At 30.9% G+C, this 21,493-nt stretch overlaps 1 protein-coding gene across 1 annotated transcript in view; it reads right to left on the reverse strand.

Annotated features, from left to right (window-relative positions):
- Positions 1 to 21,493, reverse strand: part of ktub (Tub domain-containing protein ktub) — a 353,480-nt gene that overhangs the window by 20,762 nt on the left and 311,225 nt on the right. The gene's annotated exons all lie outside the window — the stretch shown is intronic.

The raw sequence follows: 21,493 nt of genomic DNA on the forward strand, positions 1-21,493 counted from the left end.
AAATGTTATTATCGAACAATTCTTCTGTAGAGAAAATGTGGTTATTGAACAACTTTGCTATAGAAAATGTTGTTACCGAAAATTTTTTCTATAGAAAATTTTGTTATCGAACTACTTTTCTACAGATTATATTGCTATTGAAAAACTTTTCTAAAGAAAATGTTGTTATCGAACAACTTTTCTATAGAAAAAGTTGTTATTGAACAACTTTTAGAGAGAAAAAGTTGTTATCGAACAATTTTTCTATAGAAAAAGTTGTTATTGAGCAACTTTTATATTGAAAATGTTGTTATCGAAAAACTTTTCTATTGAAAAAGGTTATATAGAACACAAAAATGTGTTATCGAACAACTTTTCTATACAATTGTTGTTATCGAACAACTTCTCCATAGAAAAAGGTGTTATCGAACACAAATATGTGTTATCGAACAACTTTTCCATATAAAATGTTGCTATCGAACAACTTTTCCATAGAAAATGTTGCTATCGAACAACTTTTCTATAGGAAAAGTTATTATCGAACAACTTTTCTATATAAAAAGTTGTTATCGAACAACTTTTCTATAGAAAAAGTTGTTATTGAACAACTTTTCTATAGAAAATGTTGTTGTCGAACAATTTTTCCATATAAAATGTTGATATCGAACAGCTATTCTATAGAAAATGTTGTTATCGAACAGCTATTCTATAGAGAAGTTTGTTATCGTATAACTTTTCTACAGCAAATGTTGTTGTCGAACAACTTTTCCATAGAAAATGTTGTTATCGAACAGCTATTCTATAGAAAATGTTGTTATCGAACAGCTATTCTATAGAGAATTTTGTTATCGTACAACTTTTCTATAGAAAATGTTGTTAACGAACAACATTTCTATAGAAAACTAGCGGACCCGGCGAACTTCGTCTCGCTATTAAGGAATAAAATTTCATACAAAAACTCAATTTTCGATTTTTCCAATTTTCCGACTTTTCCAGAGAGATTTTCCAAAATTTTCTTCCGTAAAGACCTTCTCCTCGAAAATACGAATAACTGACAAAAAAATTTACAGAAATCGGCCCAGCCGTTCTCATTTTATGAATTACTATACATTTTTTACACCATTTTTATATATATAGATGTTGTTAACGAACAACATTTCTATAGAAAATGTTGTTATCTAACAACTTTTCTATACAAAATGGTGTTATTGAACGTCTTTTCTATAGAAAATGTTGTTATCTAACAACTTTTCTATACAAAATGGTGTTATCGAACAACTTTTCCATATAAAATGTTGCTATCGAACAACTTTTCTATAGAAAAAGTTATTATCGAACAACTTTTCTATAGAAAAAGTTGTTATCGAACAAATTTCTATAGAAAAAGTTGTTATCGAACAACTTTTCCATAGAAAATATTGTTATCGAACAGCTATTCTATAGAAAATGTTGTTATCGAACAGCTATTTTATAAAGAATTTTGTTATCGTATAACTTTTCTATAGAAAAAGGTGTTATCGAACAAAGTTCTATAGAAAAAGTTGTTATCGAACAACTTTTCCATAGAAAATGTTGTTGTTTAACAACTTTTCTATACAAAATGTTGTTATCTAACATCTTTTCTATAGAAAATGTTGTTATCGAACAGCTATTCTATAGACAATTTTGTTATCGAACAACTTTTCTATACATAATGTTGTTATCGAACAACTATTCTGTAGAAAATGTTGTTATCGAAAAACTTTTCCATAGAAAATTTTGTTATCGAACAGTTATTCTATAGAAAATGTTGTTATCGAACAGCTATTCTATAGAAGATGTTGTTATCGAACAACTTTTCTATAGAAAATGTTGTTATCGAACAGCTATTGTATAGAGAAATTTGTTATCGTACAACTTTTCTATAGAAAATGTTGTTGCCGAACAACTTTTCCATAGAAAATGTTGTTATCGAACAGTTATTCTATAGAAAATGTTGTTATCGAACAGCTATTCTATAGAAAATGTTGTTATCGAACAACTTTTCTATAGAAAATGTTGTTATCGAACAACTATTCTGTAGAAAATGTTGTTATCGAACAAATTTTTAATGAAAAAGTTGTTATCAAACAACTTTTTCATAGAAAAAGGTTATATCGAACACAAAAAGGTGTTATCGAACTACTTTTCTATACAAATTGTTGTTATCGAACAACTTCTCTTTAGAAAAAGGTGTTATTGAACAACTTTTAGAGAGAAAAAGTAGTTATCGAAAAATTTTTCTATAGAAAAAGTTGTTATCGAAAAGCTTTTCTATAGAAAACAACAACAACCGAACAAGTGTTCTCTTGAAAATATTGTTATTGAACAACTTTTCTATACAAAATGATGTTATCGAACAACTTTTCTATACAAATTCTTGTTATCGAACAACTTCTATATAGAAAAAGGTGTTATCGAACACAAAAAGGTGTTATCGAACAAGTTTTCCATATAAAATTTTGCTATCGAACCACTTTTCTATAGAAAATGTTGCTATCGAACAATTTTTCATAGAAAATGTTGTTATCGAAAAATTTTCGATAAAAAGTTGTTATCGAACATTATTCTATTAAGAAGCTGTTATCGAACAACTTTTCTTTAAAAAATTCTTACGGAACAACTTTTCTAGATAAAATTTTGTTATCGAATAACTTTTCTATAGAGAAATGTGTTATGGAACAAATGTTCTCTAGAAAAATTGTTATCGTACAACTTTTCTATATAAAATTTTGTTATCAAACTACTTTTCTAAAGCAAATGTTGTTATCGAACAGCTATACTATAGAAAATATTGTTATCGAACAGCTATTCTATAGACAATTTTGTTATCGTACAACTTTTCTATAGAAAATGTTGTTATCGAACAACTTTTCTATAGAAAAATGTGTTATCGAACAAATGTTCTCTAGAAAAAGTTGTTATCGAACAACTTTTCTATATAAAGCGTTGTTATCGAACTACTTTTCTATAGAAAATGTTGTTATCGAACAACTTTTCTATAGCCAATGTTGCTATTGAACGTCTTTTCTATAGAAAATGTTGTTATCGAACAACTTTTCTATAGAAAATGTTGTTGTCGAACAACTTTTCCATAGAAATTGTTGTTATCGAACAGCTATTCTATAGAAAATGTTGTTATCGAACAGCTATTCTATAGAAAATTTTGTTATCGTACAACTTTTCTATAGAAAATAGTGTTATCGAACAAATTTTCTATGGAAAAAGTTGTTATCAAACATCTTTTCTATATAAAATGTTGTTATCGAACTACTTATCTATAGAAAATTTTGCTATCGAACAACTTTCCTATAGTAAATGTTGTTATCGAACGTCTTTTCTATAGAAAATGTTGTTATCGAACAACTTTTCTATAGAAAATGTTGTTATCGAACAGCTATTTTATAGAAAATGTTGTTATCGAACACAAAAAGGTGTTATTGAGAAACTTTCTATAGAAAAAGTTGTCATCGAACAACTTTTCTATAGAAAAGGTATCACAAAACTTTTCTATAGAAAATGTTGTTATCGAACAACTTTTCTATTGAAAATATTGTTATCGAACAACTTTTCTATAGAAAACATTGTTATCGAACAGCTTTTCTATAGAAAATGTTGTTATCGAAGAACTTTTCTGTACAAAATGTATTTATTGAACAACTACTCTGTAGAGAACGTTGTTATCGAACTACTTTTCTATAGCAAATGGTGTTATCGAACCCATTTTCTCTAGAAATTGTTGTTATCGAATAGCTTTTCTATAGAAAAGTTTGTTATTGAACAACTTTTCTGTGGATAGTGGTGTTATCGAACTACTTTTCTATAGAAAATAGGAAAAGGACTTCATTAACCTAAGTCAATGGATTTCCTTCAGTGTAACCTTTGCCGCTTTTGTGTGTGTGTGCGTGTTCATAACGAGTATTTAGATACCCCAAAAACCAAAACTAAATTTATAGTCTGCTGTGCAGATTGTGGATTATTTGAATATCCATTGAAATGTCCATACTGTGTTAATTTTGAGTAAATAAATTACAGTAAATATATTTGTAAATGCTGAGCAAGTGTCCAAGTTAAAAATTTATACATTGCGGAAAAAATATCGAGCCCCCGGCCTCAAATAAAATTCAATTTAATAAAGACATGAAATAAACATATTTATATAAAAATAATGTTAACTAACATTTATTATCGCTGTGGGAAAACAAAATCATTATAGCTAAAGCTCTCTGTAATTTGCTACTTGTTTTGTAAAACTCAGCATGACAATTAAACTAAAATGCCCACTAAAGACCCACCCACCACAGCACAACAAAAAAAGAAAAAACTGATGTTCTCCATTAAATGGACGCCACATGAACTTAGAAAATATCATTTGAAACTGGCAGCACACAGCCCACTAACCGCATAACTACCTACTACCTTCCAAGCTATCCGCATTTTAATGTGGCAAATTGCAGAAGTCGTAATAAAAACAAAAACAAAACAGAATAAAAACATGAATGGAACCACAAACTCGTCGTGACTCAACTCAACATTAAGAGAGATGTTACAACGTAATGTGTTTAAAATGGGCGACCCCCACCAACGTTGCCTTTAGATACCGTTAAATAGCCATGGGTGGTGGTAGTATTCAAGCTAATTTACAGTAATTGGTCAATGTTACCACATCATAATGTTCACTAGACACATGGATTACATAGATAGAGGTATGTATGTATGTACTTTTGCAAGTACGGTGGGTAGTTAGTTACAAGTCGCAGAGCTTGGCAATAACAATGAAAAACAAGAACAATATTTGGTGCAATAAAAGGCACCCAAAATTAAATGTAAGTTAAAATGAGTGTGTTGGGTTTTTTGACCTTTTTATTGTTAATCAAAAGAAGTGTTTTTTTCGAGCTTGAGGCCTCAAACACTTCTTTCGTGTAAGTTAAAATACATAATACATACTCCCCCAAAGGCTAAATATAAATAAATATTTATAACATTAAACACTGAATTAGAAAAAAATTATCTATGTTTACAACATTTTTATTGCTGTTGATAACATGAAAAGATTTTTTTCATTTCCATAGTCCAAAGGACCACAGAAAGAAGAGCTGTGACGCTAATGTTACTTACAGCGCATTGTTACATAACAGCTGTACCACTGTTAATATTATTTTAAGCTATGTTCCATAACAGAAAAATAATAATACCTAATTAACAACTATGTTATCAACATAACATACAATGTTAATAAAATGTTGATTACTGTTGCTAACATTATTACGAATTTACAAACTGTAAAACCTCCAACCAATTTTCAAATAACGAAATATGAACAAAATTTCCTCGAGTGTTATGTATATTGAATTTGATTTTCAAATTCGACATCTGCATGTCAATACAGTGGTTGAATAATAACAGTTAATGTGCGCATTGACCTACAAAACTACGGCAAATTTTGCGTGGATTTTTTTTAAATAATTGAAAACATTTTCTATAAAAATAAACTTTTGATATAAAAAGTTTTCAAGAAAATAACTACTATTTCTATAGAAAAACTGCTCAATAACAACCTTTGCTATATAAAAGTTGATCGATAACATACTTTGTTATATAAAAGTTGATCGATAACATCTGTTGCTATAGAAAAGTTAATCGATAACATAATTTTCTATGGAAAAGTTGTTCGGTAACAACTTTATCTATAGGAAAACTGTTTGATAACAGTATTCTCTACACAAAAGTTATTCGATAACAACATCTTCTTTAAAAAAGTGTTTCGATAACAACATTTTCTATAGAAAATTTATACGATAAGAACTTTTCCTATAGCAAAATTGTTCGATAACAACTTTGCCAAAAGAGAAATTGGTCGGTAACAAAATTTTCTGTAGAAAAATTTGTCGATAATAAAATTTTCTGCCGAAACGTTGTTCTATAACAACATTTTCTACAGAATAGTTCTTCCAAACTAACAATTGCTATGGAAACATTGTTTCATAACAACCTTTTCTATAGAAAAAAATTTCGATAATAACTTTTTCTATTAAAAAGTTGTACGATAACAACATTTTCTGTGGAAATTTGTCCAATAAAAATTTTGTCTATACAAACATTTTCGATAACCACAATTTCTATAGAAATTTGGTCTTATTTTCTATAGAAATTTTTTCGATAATAACATTTTCCATAAAAAAGTTTTTCGATAAAAACACTATCTACCGAAAAGTTGTTCGACAACAACATTTTCTATAGAAATGTTATATGAAAGTGGATCGATAACATCCTTTGCTATAGAAAAGTTGATCGATAACAACATTATCTATAGAAATGTTAATCGATAACAAAATTATCTATAGAAAAGTTGATCGGTAACATACTTTATTATAGAAAATTTGATCGATAACATCCTTTGCTATAGAAAAGCTGTCCGACAACAACATTTTCTATAGAAAAGTTGTTCGATAACAACATTTTCTATAGAAAAGTTGTTCGATAACAATATTTTCTATAGAAAAGTTGTTCGATAACATCCTTTGCTATAGAAAAGTTGTTCGACAACAACATTTTCTATAGAAAAGTTGTTCGACAACAACATTTTCTATAGAAAAGTTGTTCGACAACAACATTTTCTATAGAAAAGTTGTTCGACAACAACATTTTCTATAGAAAAGTTGTTCGACAACAACATTTTCTATAGAAAAAAACATACTTTGCTATATAAAAGTTGATCGATAACATCCTTTGCTATAGAAAAGTTGTTCGATAACAACTTTATCTATAGGATAACTGTTTGCTAACAACATTCTCTACAGAAAAGTTATTCGATAACAACAACTTCTATAAAAAAGTTTTTCGATAATAATAGTTTCTATAAACATTTGGCCGATAACAAAATTTTCTCTAAAGAAGTTGTTTAATAATTTTCTAAAAAGTGTCCGATAACAATTTTTTCCATAAAAATGTTGTTCGCTAACAACCTTTTCTATAGAAAAGTTGTTCGATAACAACCTTTACTATAGAAAAGTTGTTCGATAAAAACCTTTTCTATAGAGAAGTTGTTCGTTAATAACATTATCTATAGAATAATTGTCCGATAGCAACCTTTTCTGTAGAAAAGATGTCCGCTAGTAACTTTTCTATAGAAACATTGTCCGATAACAACCTTTTTCATAGAAACGTTGTTCGATTACAACCTTTTCTATAGGAATTTCTCCGATAGTAACCTTTTCTGTAGAAAAGATGCCCGATAGTAACATTTTCTATAGAAACATTGTCCGATAACAATCTTTTCTATAGAATTGTTTTTCAATAACAGCCTTTTCTATTGAATAGTTGTTCGATAACAACCTTTTCTCTAGAAAACATGTTCGATAACAACTTTTTCTATAGAAAAGAATTCCGATAACAACTTTTCCTATAGAAAAGTTGTTCGATAACAAACTTTTCTATAGAAAAGTTGTTCGATAACAAACTTTTCTATAGAAAAGTTGCTCAGTGACACCCTTTTCTCTAAAAAACTTGTTCGATAACAACTTTTTCTTTAGAAAAGTTGTTCGATAACAACCTTTTCTTTAGAAAAGTTGTTCGATAACAACATTTTCTCTAGAAAAGTTGTTCGATAACAACATTTTCTATAGAAACGTTGTTCGATTACAATCGTTTCTATAGAAAAGTTGTTCGATAACAATTTTTCTATAGAGAAGTTGCACGATAACAACATTTTCTATAGAAAAGTTTTTCGATAACAACATTTTCTATAGAAAAGTTGTTCGATAACAGCCTTTTCTATAGAAAAGTTGTTAGATTCAACCTTGTCTATAGAAACGTTGTTCGATTACAACCGTTTCTATAGAAACGTTATTCAGTTACAACCTTTTCTAAGAAAGGTAACCTTTTCTATAGAAAAATTGCTTGATAACAACATTTTCCATAAAAAAATTTTTCCGATAACAACAATTTCTACAGAAAAGGTGTTCGACAAAAACATTTTCTATAGAAAAGTTGTTCGACAACAACATTTGCTATAGAAAAGTTGTTCGATAACAAAATTTTCTATAGAAAAGTTGTTCGATAACAACTATTTCTATAGAAAAGTTGTTAGATAATAATTGTTTCTATAAACATTTGGCCGATAACAACATTTTCTCTAGAGAAGTTGTTCAATAATTTTCTAAAATTGTCCGATAACACCTTTTTCCATAAAAAAGTTGTTCGATAACAACCTTGCTCGTTAACAACTATTCTATAGTTGCTCCATAACACCCTATTCCCTAGAAAAGTTGTTCGATAAAAACCTTTTCTATGGAAAAGCTGTTTGATAACAACCTTTTCTTTAGAAAAGTTGTTCGATAACAACCTTTTCTAAAGAAAAGTTGTTCGATAGCAACCTATTCTATAGAAAAGTTGTTCGATAACAACCTTTTCTATAGAAAAGTTGTTCGATAACAAACTATTCTATAGAAAAGATGTTCGATAACAACTTTTCTATAGAAAAGTTGTTCGATAAAAACCTTTTCTATAGAAAAGCTGTTCGATAACAACCTTTTCTATAGAAAAGTTGTTCGATAACAACCTTTCCTAAAGAAAATTTGTTCGATAACAACCTATTCTATAGAAAAGTTGTTCGATAAGAGCCTTTTCTATAGAAAAGTTGTTCAATAACAACCTTTTCTATAGAAAAGTTGTTCGATAACAACCTTTTCTATAGAAAGGTTTTTCGATAAGAACCTTTTCTATAGAAAAGTTGTTCGATAACAGCCTTTTCTATAGAAAAATTGTCCGATAGTAACCTTTTCTGTAGATAAGATGTCCGCTAGTAACCTTTTCCATAGAAACATTGTCCGATAACAACCTTTTCCTTTCTATTGAAAAGTTTTTCAATAACAGCCTTTTTTATTGAAAAGTTGTTCGATAACAACTTTTTCTATAGAAAAGTTGTCCAATAACTTTCTCTATAGGAAAGTGGTTCGATAACTTTCTCTATAGGAAAGTGGTTCGATAACAGTATTTTCTAGAGAAAAGTTGTTCGATAACAACATTTTCTATTGAAAAGTTGTTCGATAACAAATTTTCCTATAGAAAAGTTGTTCAGTAACAAATTTTTCTATATAAAAAATGTTCGGTAACAACTTTTTCTGTAGAAAAGTTAACCGATAACAACTTTTTTGCGCAAAGTTTCTATGGGAAAATTTGTTGTCGGTTAACGTATGTGTGGGAAAGTTGTTTTCAGCCAACTATTGTTTAGGAAAAAATGTTATCGACCAATGTTTATTGGGAAAAATTCTTATTATATGTTTTCTACAATAAAAATTGTTATCGACCTAATTTTTCTACATTTATATTGGGAAAGTATTATCGACCATTTTTTTAGTGGGAAAAGCTGAGAGTGGGAGAGATGTTATCGACCAACTGTTGTATGGGAATTGTTGTTATCGCTCAACTTTGCTGTAGAAAGAATTTTTATCGAGCATTTTTTAATGGGAAATGTTGCTATCGACCAACTTTTCCATTTACAATGTTGTTATGAACGACCTTTTCTGTGGGAAAAATTGTTATAGACCAACTTTTCTATGAGAAAGTTGTTTTCGACAAACTTTTCTGTTGGAAAAGTTGTTATCGATAAATATTTCTGTTGGAAACGTTGTTATCGAAATGGAAATGTTGTTTTCGACCAACTTTTCTATTAGAAATATTGCTATCGACCAACTTTTCTTTGGAAAATGTCGTTATCGATAAATTATTCCACGTGATATATTGTTATCGATAAACTTTTCCGTGGATAATGTTGTTATCGACAAACTTTTCTGTTGGAAAAGTTGTTATCGATAAATATTTCTGTTGGAAATGTTGTTATCGGCCAACTTTTCTATTAGAAATATTGCTATCGACCAACTTTTCTTTGGAAAATGTTGTTATCGATAAATTTTTTCACGTGAAATATTGTTATCGATCAACTTTTCCGAGGAAAATGTTGTTATCGATAAACTTTTCTGTTGGAAAAGTTGTTATCGATAAATTTTTCTGTTGGAAATGTTGCTATCGACCAACTTTTCTTTGGAAAATGTTGTTATCAATAAATTATGCCACGTTAATGTCAGTCTAATCTGTGTGAGCATTCGTTATCCCAGCTTTAATATTGAGATTTTATAACATCCTAATATTGAAAATTATAACCTGCACCCCCCTTGCTGCACGTATGGCAAACAAATAATCTCAGCATTACATTTGGTTTAATTTAATACCTGACATTGATGCTCATTTGGTCTTTGTGCGGGATAAATGAACATTTTGGATGGACAGATAGATACTTCTGTGGGTACAACAACATCATGGTCATGGAAACAATAACAACAAACAGTCAGTTATCGTTGTTGTTGTTGTTGTTAGGGGTCATTAAATAAATTCGTTGTGTCTGTAAACATAAGGTTCAATTTCAATATAGTTATATCATAAGGATGGGGGAGGCAGGGATGGTGTTGGTTATGTTGACACATAAAATGCGGATGAAACATTTGAAGGCCCTGCCACAACCAGCGAGTTTTGTGTGGTAGGTAATTTGATAAGCTGTTGTTTAATGATGTAGATGTTGTGGGGTTTGTTGTATAAAGATTGTCAAGTATAGTAGAAAAAACAACAACAACACAACACGTGCAAAGCAGGTGTTTTATTTAAAGATTTTTAGATTAGAACGTTATCGATTAAAGGGCTTGGGAACTGCTTAGTAATTTTTTATGTGACTAGGCACTTGAGAAGTTAAATTTGCCCATAAGTTCTTTGGGTTTCTTATGCGGCGGCATTCGAATGTGAAGAGTAATGGTTGTTAATTTTAAGTGGAATATGGGCATAAGTAATTGCCGATTAGCAGCGCTAAGATAACAAAGTTATGGTCGGTGATTAAGAGTTAGTTGAGAAAGATTGAAAGGCAAAAGTCATATTTACATATTTTAGGGACATGCAAATCACCAGAAGCAGAGGATTAGGTGCATCATGTGGTCTAATGCAGAATGTTTCATGTATAGGTCGAATGACAGGTTCGATTTTTTACTACCCAAGGCGCTTAAGGCCTCGACACATAAGAAGCATGGCATTCTTGCTGAAGTCATATTTGATAAAAGACTAAAGACCAAGTTCAACCTAATAAAAAATTTCAGAATCACATTTGAATTAGGTTGAATTTGGTCTTTAGTCATTTACCAGATATGGCTTAAGCAAGAATGCCATGCTTCCTATGTGTCGAGGCCTTTAGGAGGCTCCTACAGCAGCAATGAAGGACTCCTTTACTTTTGAATATATCCCAGGTCACTGCTAACATTTGTGTCCTCTTGTTTGTCTATGGTAGTTACCCTCTTGAAAATTTTGCGCAAATAAAATTATTCAATTCCGACACGTCCGTACCAAGTCACCAACCATGCCATTTGACTGCAAATAAAAATGTCCTAACACAACAAGGAATTTACATATTTTTATATTTCCATTCAATAATGAAATGCCTTCCTCAAAAAGGTAAAACGAATAGCTATGCCCTGCATGCCGGGCTACACACAGAGGATGCTCTGAGAATGCCGAAGTTGTTGAACTACATGACAACAATTGGCAAATTGATGGCAGTTGGGCAAAGAGACAGAGAGAGAGGGCGGGAATATTTAAAAAGGAAAACAAAAATTTCATTTTAAGGACAACATTCCTGTTTATGACATACCCAATTAACATTGAGTGACAGACCAACCAATAGTCAGTCCTCCATCTATACCCAACACACAACAATCATAAACTCACACACACCCACACACTCTTACACGCAAATACTATGCTCTGAGGCATTTGCAGCAACAAACATCAATAGCAATTATAATCATCATTTTTATTCTCATCATCAACAACAACAGCATCATTTCTTGCCTTGCATGGTATGCAGGTATTTGGTATTTTGTCCCTGGCCATCTAAGGCAGCAAAAGCTGGCCACTTAGCAAACAATTGGCCTGTTCCAGAACTAATTTTTTACTATTTTTTCCGATAACATAAAGGAAAAAATGTTATCGTAGTAAAAAATAGTAGCTTCTTGCAGGTTCTGGAACAGAGCTAATATTTTCCTGCAAATGTAATATCTCATGTAGTTGGTAGTTAGTATTGCTTCTAATGCATGTAGAACATTGTTATCAAGGGGGCGAATGAATGTTCTCGTAAATATGAGGCGCAAATCGAAATTATATCTTTGCCAATAAAATTCTTGATTGCATTTTAAGTTCTCCATGGAGGGGAGTGAGAAAGTGATAAGTCAAAAATATGAGTTATAGGTTTTTGGGATGATCATTACAGGAGAAAATATTTTATTCACACCTATTATTAACAATAAAACTTTTGTACACGCCTATTATTAAGAAGAAAGCTTTTATGCACGCCTATTATTAAGAAGAGCAATTTTATACACGCCTATTATTAACAAGAAAGCTTTTATCCATGAACATTATTAACAATAAAGCTTTTATCCGCGCTTATTATTTATCTACGCCTATTATTAACAACAAAGCGTTCATCCAGGCTTTTATCCATTTCTATTATTAACAAGGAAGCTTTTATCTACGCCTATTATTAACAAAGCGTTCATCTAGGTTTTTATCCATTCCTATTATTAACAAGGAAGCCTTTATCCACGGCTATTATTAGCAAAAAGCATTTATCCACGCCTATTATTAACAATTACGTTTTTATCCACGCCTATTATTCCCAACAAAGCTTTTATCTACGCCTATTATTCCCAACAAAGCTTTTATCCACGCTTATTGTTAACAAGAAAGTTTTTTCCACGTCTATTATTAACAAAAAAGCTTTTATCCACGCCTATTATTTACAAAAAAGCTTTTATCCATGTCTATTATTAACAAGGAAACTTTTATCCACGCCTATTATTAACAAGAAAGCTTTTATTCACGCCTATTATTAATAAGAAAGCTTTTTTCCATACACATTATTAATAATAAAGCTTTTATCTACGCCTATTATTAACAACAAAAGCTTTTATCCACGCCTATTATTCCCAACAAACCTTTTATCCACGCCTATTATTAACAATAAAGCTTTTATCCACGCTTATTCTTAACAAGAAAGCATATATCCACGCCTATTATTCCCAAAAAAGCTTTTATCCACGCCTATTATTAACAATAAAGCTTTTATCCACGCTTATTGTTAACAAGAAAACATTTATCCACGTCTATTATTTACAAGGAAGCTTTTATCCACGCCTATTATTCCCAACAAAGCTTTTTTCTACGTCTATTATTAACAAGAAAGCTTTTATCCACGCCTATTATTCCCAACAAAGCTTTTATCCACGCCTATTATTAACAAGAAAGCTTTTATCCATGCCTTTTATCAACAAGAAAGCTTTTATCCACACCTATTGTTAAGAAGAGCAATTTTATCCACGCTTATTATTAACAAGAAAGCTTTTATTCACGCCTATTATTAACAACAAGGCTTCTATTCATGCCTATTATTAACAAGAAAGCTTTTATCCACGCCTATTATTCCCAACAAAGCTTTTATTCACGCGTATTACTAACAAGAACGCTTTTATCCACACCTATTATTAACAAGAAAGCTTTTATCCACGTCTATTATTAACAAGGAAGCTTTTATGCACGCCTATTATTAAGAAGAGCGTTTTTATCCATGCCTGTTATTAACAAGAAAGCTTTTATCCACGTCTATTATTAACAAGGAAGCTTTTATCCACGGCTATTATTAGCAAAAAGCATTTATCCACACCTATTATTAACAATAAAGCTTTTATCCACACCTATTATTAACAATAAAGCTTTTATCCACGGCTATTATTAGCAAAAAGCATTTATTCACACCTATTATTAACAATAAAGCTTTTATCCGCGCCTATTATTAACAAGAAAGCTTTTATCCACGTCTATTATTTACAAGGAAGCTTTTATCCACGTCTGTTATTAACAAGAAAGCTTTTATCCACGTCTATTATTAACAAGAAAGCTTTTATCCACGCCTTTTATTAACAATAAAGCTTTTATCCACGTCTATTATTAACAAGGAAGCTTTTATCCACGTCTATTATTAACAAGAAAGCTGTTTTCCACGTCTATTATTAACAAGAAAGCTTTTATCCACGCCTATTATTAACAAGAAAGCTTTTATCTACTTCTATTAGTAACAAGGAAGCCTTTATTCACGCCTATTATTAGCAAGAAAGCTTTTATCCACGCCTATTATTAATAAGAAAGTTTTTTCCATGCACGTTATTAACAATAAAGCTTTTATCCACGCTTATTATGAACAAACAAGCTTTTATCTACGCCTATTATTAACAACAAAGCTTTCATCCAGGCTTTTATCCATTCCATTTAGTAACAAGGAAGCTTTTATCCACGGCTATTATTAGCAAAAAGCATTTATCCACAACTATTATTAACAATAAAGCTTTTATCCAGGCCTATTATTAACAAGAGCGCTTTTATCCACGCCTATTATTAACAAGAAAGCTTTTATCCACGTCTATTTTTAAGAAGAAAGTTTTTTGCTAAGTCTGTTATTAACAAGAAAGCTTTTATCCACGCCTATTATTAACAAGAAAGCTTTTATGCATGCCTGTTACTAACAAGAAAGCTGTTATCCACCCCTATTGTTAACAAGAACACTTTTATTCCCGCTTATTAATTATTTACGAAAAAAACTTTTATCCACGCCTATTAATAGCAAGACAGCTTTATCCAGGGCTATTAATAACAAGAAAGCATTTATCCACGTCTATTATTTAGAAGAAAGCTTTTATCTACGCCTATTATTAACAAGAAAGGTTTTATCCATGTCTATTATTAATAAGAAAGCTTTTTTCCATTTACATTATTAACAATAAAGCTTTTATCCAGGCCATTTTAACTAACCCTTTGGCACTGCATTTTAACTGACCCTATGGCATTGCATTTTAACTAACCCTTTTGCACTGCATTTTAACTGACCCTCTGGCACTGCATTTTAACTGACCCTTTGGCATTGCATTTTAACTAACCCTTTGGGGTAGAATAGGAGGCAGTCCAAAGCACGTGTTTGGTACAGGCATTCTGCGGAAATTGTGCAAGCCATTACAAAATATGCCAGAACAAATAAAATGCATTTATTATTTCGACACCTCCAAATAATAGTATGCTAAGTCTAAAAAGTAAGTTTTGCAGGAGAAGCTCTCAAAGTTTGGAAATTTTTTTGAACTTCAGTACTATGCTAAGTCAATATTTGTTTATAACTTCTGTTCGGATTGACCGATCATTACCAAAATTAGACAGAATTTAAGTTAAAGGACGTTCGACATCTACAAATAATAGTTTGCTAATTCTGAAAAGCGAGTTTTGCAGGACAAGCTCTAAAATTTTGGAAATTTCTTTGACCTTCAGTACTATGCTAAGTAAATATTTGTTTATAACTTCTGTTCGGAATGTCCGATCATTACCAAAATTTGACTGAATTTAAGTTAAAGGACGTTAAATATAAAAATGTAAAGAACTTGAAAACATGCTAAGTCGACTTAGCATACTATTGTTTGGAGGCGTCGATTTGTGCAAAACAAAAATATTAACAACTTTATTACATTAACACAAATTATGAAAATTCTCCATTGAATTCAATCGCAAACATGCGTGTTTCCTCCGCTTGCATTTGTTCCAAGCTGAACTGTTTTTGCTTCATTTGCTAAATGGGTTGTCTTCCCATCACCAGTTAAGATTTCGACACGTACTCCAACAGCACTCCATTCGGAAATTTTCTTCTGGTGAGTTGCCGGAAAAATGTTCACAAATTAAATATTATTTAAATATTAAATATTATTTAGTTTGTATTAACAAATGTTTGGACATGTTAACACGCTTATCTCTTTTTGGAAAATGAAAGCCGCTGCCTGTAGAGATGTACAATCTGATTTATGTACATATAGGGATCTCTAACAACTGCTAATAAAATGTAGCGAACGGAGTGCCTTTTTCACGACTCCGTTTGGACTGCATCCGGATGCTGTTAAATTGTGAGGAATTGGAGTGCCTTTTTCACGACTCCGTTGAACTGCATCCGGATGTTGTTAAAATGTGACAAGTGGATGTGATTCTTTGGATTGCATCCAAATGCGGTTAAAATGTGAGGACTGGAGTGCCTTTTTCACGACTCCAGTTGAACTGCATCAAAACATGCCGTGACAGAACTAGTCCACATTGCACTACTTCCAATTTATTTTGCTGGGTTTTTATCCACGCCTATTATTAACAAGAAAGCTTAACAAAAAAGTTTTTAACCGCGTCCATTATTAACAAGAAAGCGTTTATCCGCTCCCATTATTAACAAGAAAAAATAGTTTATCCACGCCTATTATTAACAAGAAACTTTTATCCACGCCTATTATTAACAAGAAACCTTTTATCCACCTATTATTAACAAGAAAGCTTTTATCCATTCCTATTATTATCAAGGAAGCTTTTATCCACTCCTATTATTAGCAAAAAACTTTTATCCACACCTGTTATTAACAATAAAGCTGCAATTCACGCCTATTATTAACAAGAAAGCTTCTGATCCACGCCTAATATTAACAAGAAAACTTTCATCCGCACCTATGGTCTGCGTTCATTACTAACAACAAAACTTTTATCCATATCCATTACTAAAAAACTTTTATCCATACCTATTTTGACAAAAATAAAGCTATCTATGCGCATTATCGACAGGAAAGGTTTTATCCACGCATGCTATAAACAAGAAGTCTAATCCACTATTATTGTGGATAATCTTCGATTCACGTTCTCCATTGACAAAAGGCTTTTATTCTCCAACCAATACTAAGAACAAAACGTTGATCCACTCCCTGTGTTGACAAGAAAGCTTTTATTCTAACCCATTACCAACAAGAAAGTTTGTATCCACGTCCGTTGTTAACAAGAAAGCTTTTATCCACGATTATTGTAGACAAGAACCTTTGACTCACGGCCTTTGATGTTAACAAATCCTTTAAAGCACACTCATTACTGACGAGAAGCCTATGATCAATTCCCTTTACTGATAAGAAAGCTTTTAAACACACCCATTACCGACAAGAAAGCTCTTATCCAAGTCTAGTTCGACAGAAAAGCTTTTATCCACGCATATTATTGAAAAAAAAACTTTAATCTAAGCCCATTGTTGGCAATAGAACTTTCATACAAACAATTTTCGACAAGAAACGGAAATCCTTAACAAAAGCCCTTATTTAAAAAAAATATTATCCACCCCTATTATTGACGTGATATCTTAGAAGCATTAGAAGTGTCATAAAAGTATTATCCGCACTTTAGGAGTGCCTTAAAACTATAAACAACGTCTTAGAAGCATTATCTACGATAAAAAAGTGTCATAAAAGTATTATCCATGCCTTAGAAGTGTCATAAAAGTATTATCCGTGCCTTCTAAGCGGTGTCATAAAATATTATCCACTCCCTGTCATAAAAGTATTAACCACTTCTTAGAAGAGTCATAAAAGCATTAACCACGCTTAAGAAGTGTTCTAAAATTATTATCTACGCCTTAAAAGTGTCATAAATACACTTTAGAAGAGTCATAAAAGTATCATCCACACTTTAAAACTGTTATAAAAGTGTTATCCACGCCTTAGAGGAGACATAAAATTATTATCCACGCCTTAGAAGAAACATACAAGTACCTTGTAAGGCTTTGCCGACAGAGATATACCCTCAGCATGGGCAAATTGAAACACTTTTTTCACAAAAAATTTATGTGTTTAGGGGGTTTCAAAATGTGGGTCGTATGAACCGACAAAAATGTTGATTAGGATTAAAGTTCAAAAATTTTGCGGAAAAGGTGCTTAAAGGAATGGACCGACATAGACCATGGGGGTGCCATAGGGGGTTTTTACACCCTTCGGGCTGTTTTCTCAAGAAGTATGGACTTGCCCCTGAAATAACTTTTACCATCGTAATTGAGGCAGCGAATGTAAGTTGCTTCAACAAAAATCAAAGTGATTCAATAGCAGGTCTTAAAGTGAACTTATCCAAAATTTTGTGTGGGAGGTACGGGATGGAGTGGACAAATATAGTCCATATTCTAACCAGATCTTTATCTGGTATATTTATATATATATTAGGATGTGTGAAGTATGGACCAGTTCGGCCACTCCCCTCAAGAGTTACCGTACGAACAATTTTTCCGAACATTTTTAAACTTTTGTGGGGGAGGTACCTGAAGGAGTAGACCGATATGGCTTAACTTCGAACTTAAACTATGTTTGGACAAAATATTTCTAAGTCCAAATTTTTGACCGAATCGGCAGATCCGTTCGAGAGTTATCTTACGCTCCAACCACCTCAAACGGTGCCATAGTGTTTTTTTTGGAACTTTCAGGCTATTTTCTCAGGAAGTATGGACTTGCCCCTGATAAAACTTTTACCGTCGTGTAGGGGGCGGTGAATACAAGTTGGTAAAACAAAAATCAAAGCGATTCGAGAGCAGGTCCTAAACTGAACTTATCCGAATTTTTGTGTGGGAGGTACCAGAAGGAGTATACCGATTGAGTCCATATTGGAACCACATATAAGTCTGGTAGACATTTGCAAAGTATGGACCAAAGCGGTTACTCCCTTCAAGAGTTATCGTACGAACAAGTTTTCCGAACATTTTCGAACTTTTGTGGGGGAGGTATCGGAAGGAGTGAACCGATATAACCCATCTTCGAACTGAAACTAAGTTTGGACAAAATATTACGAAAGCCAAATTTTGGACCGAATCGGTTGATCCGTTCGAGAGTTATCGTGCGCTCCAGCCAGCCAGACAGACGGACGGATATTGTTAGATCGACTCCAAATTGTCTGAAACACATTTCGTCCAAACATACTTGGGGTCTAAAACCATTATTTCGATGAGGCACATTTTGCCCGTATGGAAGTGTATATACGCTCGTTAGCATAAATGCTAAGGGTATACAAAATTTAAGGAGTGGATAAATATTTTATAGCAATTTTAAGGCCCGGGTAATTAGTTTATAGTAATTCTAAGGAGTGGATAAATATTTTATAGCAACTTTAAGACGTGAATAATTATTTTATAGCCATTTTAAGACGTGCATAATTATTTGATAGCAATTTTAAGCCGCGGATAGTTACTTTATAACAATTTTATAGCAATTTTAAGGCGTAGATAATTAATTTATAAACATTTTAAGGCGTGGATAGTTATTTTATAACAATTCTAAGGCGTGGATAATTATTTTATAGCAAGTCTAAGGTGTGGATAAATATTTTATAGCATTTTTAAAGCGTGTATAAAATGTTAATACCAATTTTAAGGAGTAAGGAATTTTAAGAAGTGGATAACTATTTTATAGCAATTCTAAGGCGTGTATAATTATTTCAGGCGTGGATAACAATTATAGCAATTCTAAGGTGTGGATAAATATTTTATAGCATTTTTAAAGCGTGTAAAAACTGTTGATAGCAATTTTATGGCGTGAATAATTATTTTATAGCAATTCTAAGGAGTGGATAAATATTTTATAGCAATTTTAAGGCGTGGATAATTATTTTATAATAATTTTAAGGAGTGGTTAAATATTTTACAGCAATTTTAAGGCGTGGATAATTATTTTATAGCAATTTGAAGCCGCGGATAATTACTTTATAACAACTTTATAGCAATTTGAGGGCGTGCATAAGTTTTTTATAGCAATTTTAAGGCGTGGATAATTATTTTAAAACAATTTTAAAGCGTGGATAATTATCTTATAGCAATTTTAAGGCGTGGATAATTATTTTATAGCAATTCTAAGGAGTGGATAAATATTTTATAGCAATTTTAAGGCGTGGATAATTATTTTATAGCAATTTAAAGCCGCGGATAATTACTTTAAAACAACTTTATAGCAATTTGAGGGCGTGCATAAGTTTTTTATAGCAATTTTAAGTCGTGGATAATTATTTTATAACAATTTTAAAGCGTGGATAATTATCTTATAGCAATTTTAAGGCGTGGATAATTATTTTATAACAATTTTAAGGCGTGGATAGTTATTTTATAGCAATTTTAAGGCGTGGATAATTATTTTATAATAATTTTAAGGAGTGGTTAAATATTTTACAGCAATTTTAAGGCGTGGATAATTATTTTATAGCAATTCTAAGGCGTGTATAATTATTTCATAACAATTCTATAGCGTGGATAATTATTTTATAGCAATTTTAAGACGTGGATAATTATATTATAGCAATTTTAAGACGTGGATAATTATATTATAGTAGTTTTAAGCCGTGGATAATTATTTCATAACAATTTTAAGGCGTGCGTAAGTTTTTTATAGCAATTTTAAGGGTTGGATAGTTATTTTATTACAATTTAAAAGCGTACATTACTTTATAGACATTTTTATTTTTTATAGCAATTTTAGGAAGTGTATACATATTTTCATTGCAATTTTAATGCGTGGATAATATTATTTTATAGCAATTTTAAACAGTGAATAAATGTTTCATAGCCATTTTAAGGCGTGGATAAATATTATATAGCAATTTTAAGCGTGGATAATTATTTTATAACAATTTTATGGCGTGGATAATTATTATATACTAATTTTAAGGTTTGAATAAATAATTTATTGCAATTTTAAACCTTGGATAATTATATTATAGCAATTTTAAGGCGTGGATAATTATTTTACAACAATTTTAAAGCGTGGATAATTATTTTACAACAATTTTAACGGCGTGGATAATTATTTTATAGCAATTTTAAAGCGAGGATAATTATTTTATAGCAATTTTAAGGCGTGGATAATTATCTTATAGCAAGTTTAAGGAGTTGTTAAATAGTTTATAGCAGTTTTAAGGCGTGGATATTTTTTATAGCAAGTTTAAGGAGTTGTTAAATAGTTTATAGCAGTTTTAAGGCGTGGATATTTTTTATAGCAAGTTTAAGGCGTGGATAATTATTTTATAACAATTTCAAGGAGTGGATAATTATTTTATAGCAATTTTAAGGCATGGAAAAAGATTGTATAGCAATTTAAAGGGAATAAAATGATTATGCACGCTTTAAAATTGCTATAAAATAATAATCCAGGCAGTAAAATTGCTATAAAATAATTATCCACGTATTAACAATACTATAAAATAATAATCCGGACAGTAAAATTGCTATAAAATAATTATCCGCGCTTTAAAATTGCTATAAAATAATTATCCATGCTTTAAAATTGCTATAGAATAATTATCTATGCGGTAAAATTGCTATAAAATAATTATTCACGCACTAAAATTGCTGTAGAATAATTATGCATGCTTTAAAATTGCTATAAAATAATTATCGACGCCCTAAAATTTCTATATAGTAATTATGTGCGCCTAAAACTTGCTATATAATAATTATTCACGCAACCGAATTGCTATAAAATAATTTGGCTTAAAAATTCCTATGAAAAGTAAAAGTAATTATGAACGCTTTAGAATTGCTATAAAATAATTATCC

Source organism: Musca autumnalis, unplaced genomic scaffold (assembly GCF_047663935.1).
Source record: "Musca autumnalis isolate F117 unplaced genomic scaffold, ASM4766393v1 scaffold_5, whole genome shotgun sequence".
In the NCBI taxonomy this organism is placed as follows: domain Eukaryota; kingdom Metazoa; phylum Arthropoda; class Insecta; order Diptera; family Muscidae; genus Musca; species Musca autumnalis.